Raw genomic sequence first — 10176 nt, forward strand, 5'->3', positions numbered from 1 at the left:
CCGAAATATATATAGATGTGTCGACATGATAGGTCGAAACATTGTATACGTGTCTATGGTATCTCAAGATTACATAATATACAATACAAGTTGATTAAGTTATGGTTGGAATAGATTTGTTACCAATTTTCACGTAGCTAAAATGAGAAAAATTATCCAATCTTGTTTTACCCATAACTTCTTCATTTTAAATCCGTTTTGAGTGAATCAAATTGCTATGGTTTCATATTGAACTCTATTTTATGAATCTAAACAGAAAAAGTATAGGTTTATAGTCGGAAAAATAAGTTACAAGTCGTTTTTGTAAAGGTAGTCATTTCAGTCGAAAGAACGACGTCTAGATGACCATTTTAGAAAACATACTTCCACTTTGAGTTTAACCATAATTTTTTGATATAGTTTCATGTTCATAATAAAAATCATTTTCTCATAATAACAACTTTTAAATCAAAGTTTATCATAGTTTTTAATTAACTAACCCAAAACAGCCCGCGGTGTTACTACGACGGCGTAAATCCGGTTTTACGGTGTTTTTCGTGTTTCCAGGTTTTAAATCATTAAGTTAGCATATCATATAGATATAGAACATGTGTTTAGTTGATTTTAAAAGTCAAGTTAGAAGGATTAACTTTTGTTTGCGAACAAGTTTAGAATTAACTAAACTATGTTCTAGTGATTACAAGTTTAAACCTTCGAATAAGATAGCTTTATATGTATGAATCGAATGATGTTATGAACATCATTACTACCTTAATTTCCTTGGATAAACCTACTGGAAAAGAGAAAAATGGATCTAGCTTCAATGGATCCTTGGATGGCTCGAAGTTCTTGAAGCAGAATCATGACACGAAAACAAGTTCAAGTAAGATCATCACTTGAAATAAGATTGTTATAGTTATAGAAATTGAACCAAAGTTTGAATATGATTATTACCTTGTATTAGAATGATAACCTACTGTAAGAAACAAAGATTTCTTGAGGTTGGATGATCACCTTACAAGATTGGAAGTGAGCTAGCAAACTTGAAAGTATTCTTGATTTTATGAAACTAGAACTTTTGGAATTTATGAAGAACACTTAGAACTTGAAGATAGAACTTGAGAGAGATCAATTAGATGAAGAAAATTGAAGAATGAAAGTGTTTGTAGGTGTTTTTGGTCGTTGGTGTATGGATTAGATATAAAGGATATGTAATTTTGTTTTCATGTAAATAAGTCATGAATGATTACTCATATTTTTGTAATTTTATGAGATATTTCATGCTAGTTGCCAAATGATGGTTCCCACATGTGTTAGGTGACTCACATGGGCTGCTAAGAGCTGATCATTGGAGTGTATATACCAATGGATATGGTTCGATCTATGATGGCAAGAAGCTCGTTACCTCTATCATTTTGGGGTTATTGTCTAAGCTCCGCGGCTCGTATTTTAAATATGGCCCCAACCAAGAAAGTGGAACGAACTCCTCATGAGATGTGGTTTGGGAAACCTCCTTCTCTTTCATACCTGAAAGTATGGGGATGTGAAGCTTATCCTAAGCGTTATGTAGCAAATAAGCTACATGCTCGATCCACGAAGTGTATCTTCATAGGATATCCCAAGGATGATATGGGATACTATTTCTATGATCCATCCGAGCAGAATGTATTTGTTGCTCGGAAAGCGGAATTCCTAGAAACCAAGTTCCTTATGGAAGGTGATGGTGAAAGGAAGGTAGATCTTGTAGAGGTACAAGATCAAGCCGATGATACACAATTGGTTGGCACTAGTACTCAACATGAGGATGTTGAAAGTGATCAAGTGGATGATCAAGGTACACAAGACGTTCGAAGATCTAGTAGGATTAGTAATCCTCCCGAGAGATATGGGTTTCTCGTGGATGGTTGCTACACGGTTGATTTGGATGAACCGACAAACTACGAAGATGCTTTATCAAGGATTGATAAAGATGAATGGCAGGAAGCCATGAACGCCGAGATGCAATCCATGTATGAAAACCAAGTGTGGGAACTTGTTGAGCAACCTCCTAGCTCTAAGCTAGTTGATTGCAAATGGCTTTTCAAGAAGAAAACCGACATACATGGAAACTTGGATACATATAAAGCTAGACTTGTTGCAAAAGGTTTCACTCAAACTCAAGGGGTTGATTATGATGAAACTTTCTCGCCTGTGGCAATGCTAAAGTCTATTAGGATATTATTTGCCATTGCTGCTCACTACGACTATGAAATATGGCAAATGGATGTCAAAACCGCTTTCCTAAATGGATATCTTATGGAAGATGTCTATATGGTCCAGCCTGAAGGTTTTGTTGATCCAAAATATCCTAAAAGTGTATGCAAGTTAAAGAAGTCAATCTACGGATTGAAACAAGCATCTAGAATGTGGAATCATCGTTTTAATGAGGAAGCCGAGAAATTTGGCTTCATTAAAAATGGTGATGAAGCTTGTGTATATAAGAAAGCTAGTGGGAGCACTATCATGTTCCTTGTACTATATGTGGATGATATATTATTATTTGGGAATGATATTACCACAATGCAAGGAGTCAAAACTTGGCTAAAGAGTTGCTTCTCCATTAAGGATCTTGGAGATGCACAATACATATTGGGGATAGGGATCTATAGGAATAGATCCAAGAGATTGATAGGTTTAAGTCAAAGTACATACATTGATAAAATCTTGAAAAGGTTCAAGATGGAAAACTCTAAGAGAGGTTTGGTACCTATTCAAAAGAGAACCGTTCTCAGTTCATCTCAGTGTCCTGCCATGAAAGATGAACAAGAGAGAATGAAGAAAGTCCCATACGCATCTGCTATTGGGTCTATCATGTATGCAATGATATGTACTAGACCGGATGTGTCATGCGCTCTAAGCTTGACAAGTAGATACCAGAATAACCCAGGAAATAGTCATTGGATTGCTGTTAAAAGCATATTGAAATACCTTAGGAGGACTAAGGATATGTTTCTAATATATGGGTCTGGTGAGGAGGAACTCGCTGTAAAAGGTTACGTGGACGCGAGTTTCCAAACTGATCGAGATGACTCTCGATCACAATCCGGTTATGTCTTCATGTTAAATGGTGGTGCGGTCTCTTGGAAGAGCTCGAAACAGGAGGTTGTTGCGTTATCCACTACAGAGTCGGAGTACATTGCCGCCTCACTGGAAGCTCAAGAAGCTTCATGGATGAAGAAATTCATCGACGACTTAGGAGTGGTCCCTTCCATTCAGGACCCTCTTGAGATCTTTTGTGACAACGAGGGTGCGATTGCTCAAATCAAGGAACCTCGTGCCCATCAAAAGACTCGTCACATTGAGCGGAGATTCAACTACATAAGGGATGAAGTTGAAAAAGGAAAGATATGTATTCGCAAAGTTCATACAGATCATAATGTTGCGGATCCACTCACGAAGCTTTTACATGGGCCAAAACATGAGGGACATGTTTGTGCATTAGGGCTTCGATATTCTAGTGATTGGAATTGATCTATTTTATGTATTGTAACGGAACGAATTAGTTCAAACTCATTAATATAATTATGGTATTAATTTATTTGTGAGTCATGTTCCAATTTTGCATATTTTATCCATGAATAAACCATTATTCTAAATTCCGTAGTTGATCACATTTATGGGAACAAGTGTGAGGTCTAGACTATTATGAACTTGGATTGGTTAACATTCAAATGGTGAATGTGGGGCAAGGTTGCTACCAAGGTTCATAGATATTTGTGGGACACAAATATTGGAAGACCCGCTCTCAAGAATTACTGTATAGAGCCTTTGTGGTTGATCACATGTAATCTTGAGTAAAGGCGAATATCATTGTATCCTCTGACCTGAGATACATATTGGGTTCGGATATTCACCTAGTACTGTGCCTTGATTCCTTCCTTCGCTATTCTGAAACATGGTAGTACATAAGGAAGAACTCAGGTATATTACAAAGTGTATATCTAGGACGTATGTAGTCAAGATGGAATTTGTCCCTCTTATTCGTTGAGAGTCAGATGTCTAAGGCCTGAAAAGTTAAATCTATAAGAGAGTGATCACTCTGTATCTCTTGGATTTAACATGACATCTAGGACGAAAGGAAATAATGAAAGATTCACCTAATCATATTCGAAATGGGAACTCGAAAGGGATGATGTTATTGAATGGCACAAAGTCATAACATATTAGGGGTGATGGACGGTGTGTTAGGCTGTATCCATCACTTGCATTAATTTCTTATGTTTCTCGTGCAAGTGGGAGATTGAAGGTATTTCGTATGCCCGAGAGACATATTAAATTAACGTGGCTAACATGTTATGATCCAAGTCGGGTCATACCCAATAACAAACTTACCGACACCTTATTCGTATTTGATCTTAACGAATGGATCGTTGATTAAATTACGTGACACTTGGATTTTAGAAAATCGGTTTTCTGAAATATTATCACTTGAGATAAATTATTTGGATAATTTATATATAATTATTTATAGGTTTAAATGATTATATTGTGTTATATTTTATAAAAGGTTATAAAATAAATTATGTAAGTAACAAAACTATTACTTAAGTTTATAAACTTAAGTTTTATTAAGTTTTATAAACTTTCTAGCATGCTAATTTAATATTAGTAAGTGGTAGTTTTGAGGGACACAAAGCAAGACCCATGCTTATTCCCTTGTTACTTTAAACATCACAAGTCTCAAGTATATGCATGCATGTGATAAGAACCAAGCTTTGACTCATTTTGTAGTGAAGTAAAAAGAAAAAAACTGCATTCTGCAGCTGCCCAAAAACCGTGGGGTTTGAGGCTCCAAACAAAGTTCTTCAAGCTCATTTTGCAAGCAAATTTCAAGTGCAAAGAAATCCTAACTAATAGTAAGGGTGTTGGTGCATGGTTTGGGGTATTATCTCTTGAGGTTTCATGCTTTTGGAACTTGCATTCATCATCATTTCTTGAGAGCTGCTGTCCAGAATTTTGGGTACATAAAAGTGGGTTTCAAGCTAGATTAACAAGAGTGTTGAGGTTACAAAGTCTAGCTAACTTAGGGGTGGTGTTGGAGGATCAAAAGCTTGGAGCTTTAACTCACTTGTTCATCATATCCTTGTGTTAAACAACCCTCAACTAGCTTGAGGAGGTAAATGCAAATCTTCTCCTCTTGTTCTTAAATTTGTAGGCATAATTTCAAGACTTGATATTACATGGAATTCAATTACAAATGGTTTAACATATAAACTTGTTTTCTTAATAATAATGCTTCCGCTTGTTACAACTCTAAATGAATTGGTTTCATGATTAAGTTAACATTGAGAAACTTGTTATTATGTTGAATTCCATCAATGGTATCTAGAGCCGGAGTCTATGGATTATGCTTCTTATATATGGTCTTTAAAACCCATCAACTTTGCATTCTACTAACATGCATGAAAGTAAAATGCAAAATTAATGGATTTGGGAGGGTTTCTCATTATGGCCGAATTTGGAGGGTTCCAAAAGTGGTTTTGGGTTTGCTATTTGGTTCATATTTGTTGATATATTGATGTTCACAATCATAGCCAAGACCTTGTGTTTGAATGAATATTTATTTGGTTGATTTGTTAATCTTTCCATGTGGTTGTTATATTCATTCATTTGGTTTGTAAAATTAATTATTTCATTTGGTATGTAATATTAATTTTGGTTATGTAATTTATTTTATATTTGGCATGTAAAATAGATTAGGTTGTATTTTCATTTTCTAGACAAAATGTATTAGGATATATTTTGTAACAAGATGAAGATGCATGAAGATCACAAGGAAGAACACAAGGAGCATGTGGATGCAAAGTTAAGTGGGAGGTTAAAACCTCTTACTTTGTGTTTTACCCATTGACCGGTGGCATTTTGTTTTCGGCTAAACAAAATGTCCACCAAAAGGCTTGATTGTGAACATTTGTTTTGCATGCGTGGTTGTTTTAATCTCTTGTATGATTGTGGATTGTGTATGTTATTACAAAAAGTTATTACACAAGTTAACAACAAGCAAAACTACAATTTAATTGGTTAAATTACACATTATTAACAACATGCAAAATGACAATTTAAATGGTTAAATTGAAATGGCAATAGGATTATAATAATTGGTTATTAAAACACATATAAAATGGTTTATATCAATGTAATGTAATTGGCATTATAACATGAAAATGGATTTTCAAATAAACCATACACTAAATGCATGTTGGTGTATGGTGCAAAGTTTTCTCAAACTAGAATTAACGAAAACTCAAAATCCCTTACTAACAAGGCAAACAAGTTAAACGCCTTCCTTTTTGTGGAAACACTTAGACGTATTAGGAAACTCTTGATGGGATAAAGGTCACCTAACCGTCATGAGCGAACTAATATGAATAAGGTACACTTCGCATACATGTGGGATAAAGGTCACCTAACCACTTGTATGTTAAGTCTACATGTTTACACAAGTAGGACGACTTGATTTGGGAATCATGAACTTAGGGTCACCGAAGCATGATGAACAAATAGGCGTTGATGGGATAAATATGCCATGCAAAAGGATTGCATGATCCCATAACTTAGAAGTTGCAAAAGGATTGCAATTGTCATATAATGACTACCTAGCTAAATCAAATAACGGGATAAAGGTCACCTAACCGAAATTTGATTTACCGTTGAATTCTAATATTTAATAAGTCAATTAAAATTTAAAAGGGTATTGAATGTTAAATTAAAATCGATACTTAAACGAACTTTGTTAATTTTGTAGATGGCCGCCAATAACAACAACAACATTCCAAACGCACCACTTAACTTAAACCACCTATCATTAAGGTCTCTCTTAGAGAAAGACAAACTCAACCATACTAACTTTATGGATTGGTTCCGCAATCTTCGGATTGTCCTCAAACAAGAGGATAAAATGTATGTGCTTGAGGACCCCATTCCCGATCAACCGGATGAGAATGATGTGGAGGCAATGGCCTCTTACGATAAGTATTGCCACGACTCCCTTCAAGTCTCATGCTTAATGCTTGGGACTATGATACCCGAACTCCAAAAGGATTTCGAGCACCATAGTGCATACGACATGATAACGTAATTGAAGGAGATGTTTCTCCAACAAGCGCGTGTCGAGCGCTTCGAAACGGTTCGGGCGCTTCATGCTTGTCGTATGGACGATACCCAATCGGTTTCATCTTATGTACTCAAGATGAAAAGCCTTATCGATCGTGCTAACCGACTTAACCTAAACATATCCAATGAGTTAGCCACCGATCTTATCCTTAACTCCCTATCAAAAAGGTTTGATCAATTTGTAATTAATTACAATATGAATGGGATGGATAAGAGCATAGGTGAGCTTCACGGTATGCTTAGAACGGCCGAAACTAGCATGGGTAAAAGGGCTTTACCCGTGTTGACAATTGATCAAGGTGGGTCCAAAGGTAAGACCTCTAAGCCAAAGGTGGCTAAGAGAAAAGGACCCGCTTACCAAGGCAAAGGGAAGGGGAAGATGGTTACCCCAACCATCAACAAGGCTAAGAAGCAAAAGGTAACCGAGAAGGCAAACCCCAAGGAAGACCCATGTTTCGGTTGCGGTGAGATGGGTCATTGGAAACGAAACTGTCCGGTATATCTTAAGGAGTTGAAGGACAAGAGGGATGCAGGGCAAACCTCAGGTAATATATATATGGTATATATAGAGCTTAGTATTACTTCTTCTAATACATGGGTATTAGACACGGGATGTGGAACTCACATTTGCAATTCATTGCAGGGGTTCAAAAGAAGTAGCAAGCAAACGGGAACATCAAGTCTCTACATGGGTAATGGAGCCAAAGTGCAAGTGAAGGCTCAAGGAGACTTTGTGTTAAAACTTCCAAGTGGCTTGGAACTTATTTTGAAAGATGTTTTGTATGCACCCGATTTATGTCGAAACATTATTTCCATTTCCCGTTTGAAACAATGTGGTTTTAATCTTAATTTTGTTAATGACGATATCCATATTTATTTAGATAATGTATTCTATTTCAAGGCTTCACCTTCAAATGGAATTTATGAATTGGTTCATGATGACACATCATCTAGTAGCTCAATGTACCATACAAGCACCAAGAAACTCAAAAGGGATTTGAGTGATTCCTACTTATGGCATTGTCGCCTTGGTCACATAAACAAGAACCGAATACATACACTTCAAAAGAATGGACTTTTGAAATCAAATGAAATGGATTCGTTTGAAGTATGTGAATCTTGTTTACAAGGCAAGATGACTAAAGCACCTTTCAAAGGGACCTATGAAAGAGCTAAAGATTTATTGGGATTAATACATTCGGATGTATGTGGACCCTTTAAACCCATGACTAGGAATGGTGAAAGATACTTTGTTACTTTCATTGATGACTTTAGTCGTTTCGGATATGTCTACTTATTAAGACATAAGGACGAAACGTTTGGAGCATTCAAAGAATATCAAAACGAAGTACAAAATCAACTCAATAGGACAATTAAGGTACTTCGTACCGATAGAGGAGGTGAATACCTAAGCGATGCCTTCCAAGATCATCTTAGGAGTTGTGGGATTATCTCACAACTTACTCCACCCGGAACACCCCAACTTAATGGAGTTTCCGAAAGGAGTAACCGAACCCTAATGGATATGGTTCGATCTATGATGGCAAGAAGCTCGTTACCTCTATCATTTTGGGGTTATTGTCTAAGCTCCGCGGCTCGTATTTTAAATATGGCCCCAACCAAGAAAGTGGAACGAACTCCTCATGAGATGTGGTTTGGGAAACCTCCTTCTCTTTCATACCTGAAAGTATGGGGATGTGAAGCTTATCCTAAGCGTTATGTAGCAAATAAGCTACATGCTCGATCCACGAAGTGTATCTTCATAGGATATCCCAAGGATGATATGGGATACTATTTCTATGATCCATCCGAGCAGAATGTATTTGTTGCTCGGAAAGCGGAATTCCTAGAAACCAAGTTCCTTATGGAAGGTGATGGTGAAAGGAAGGTAGATCTTGTAGAGGTACAAGATCAAGCCGATGATACACAATTGGTTGGCACTAGTACTCAACATGAGGATGTTGAAAGTGATCAAGTGGATGATCAAGGTACACAAGACGTTCGAAGATCTAGTAGGATTAGTAATCCTCCCGAGAGATATGGGTTTCTCGTGGATGGTTGCTACACGGTTGATTTGGATGAACCGACAAACTACGAAGATGCTTTATCAAGGATTGATAAAGATGAATGGCAGGAAGCCATGAACGCCGAGATGCAATCCATGTATGAAAACCAAGTGTGGGAACTTGTTGAGCAACCTCCTAGCTCTAAGCTAGTTGATTGCAAATGGCTTTTCAAGAAGAAAACCGACATACATGGAAACTTGGATACATATAAAGCTAGACTTGTTGCAAAAGGTTTCACTCAAACTCAAGGGGTTGATTATGATGAAACTTTCTCGCCTGTGGCAATGCTAAAGTCTATTAGGATATTATTTGCCATTGCTGCTCACTACGACTATGAAATATGGCAAATGGATGTCAAAACCGCTTTCCTAAATGGATATCTTATGGAAGATGTCTATATGGTCCAGCCTGAAGGTTTTGTTGATCCAAAATATCCTAAAAGTGTATGCAAGTTAAAGAAGTCAATCTACGGATTGAAACAAGCATCTAGAATGTGGAATCATCGTTTTAATGAGGAAGCCGAGAAATTTGGCTTCATTAAAAATGGTGATGAAGCTTGTGTATATAAGAAAGCTAGTGGGAGCACTATCATGTTCCTTGTACTATATGTGGATGATATATTATTATTTGGGAATGATATTACCACAATGCAAGGAGTCAAAACTTGGCTAAAGAGTTGCTTCTCCATTAAGGATCTTGGAGATGCACAATACATATTGGGGATAGGGATCTATAGGAATAGATCCAAGAGATTGATAGGTTTAAGTCAAAGTACATACATTGATAAAATCTTGAAAAGGTTCAAGATGGAAAACTCTAAGAGAGGTTTGGTACCTATTCAAAAGGGAACCGTTCTCAGTTCATCTCAGTGTCCTGCCATGAAAGATGAACAAGAGAGAATGAAGAAAGTCCCATACGCATCTGCTATTGGGTCTATCATGTATGCAATGATATGTACTAGACCGGATGTGTCATGCGC

The sequence above is a fragment of the Rutidosis leptorrhynchoides genome, chromosome 2 (genome assembly GCF_046630445.1).
Source record: "Rutidosis leptorrhynchoides isolate AG116_Rl617_1_P2 chromosome 2, CSIRO_AGI_Rlap_v1, whole genome shotgun sequence".
Lineage (NCBI taxonomy): Eukaryota > Viridiplantae > Streptophyta > Magnoliopsida > Asterales > Asteraceae > Rutidosis > Rutidosis leptorrhynchoides.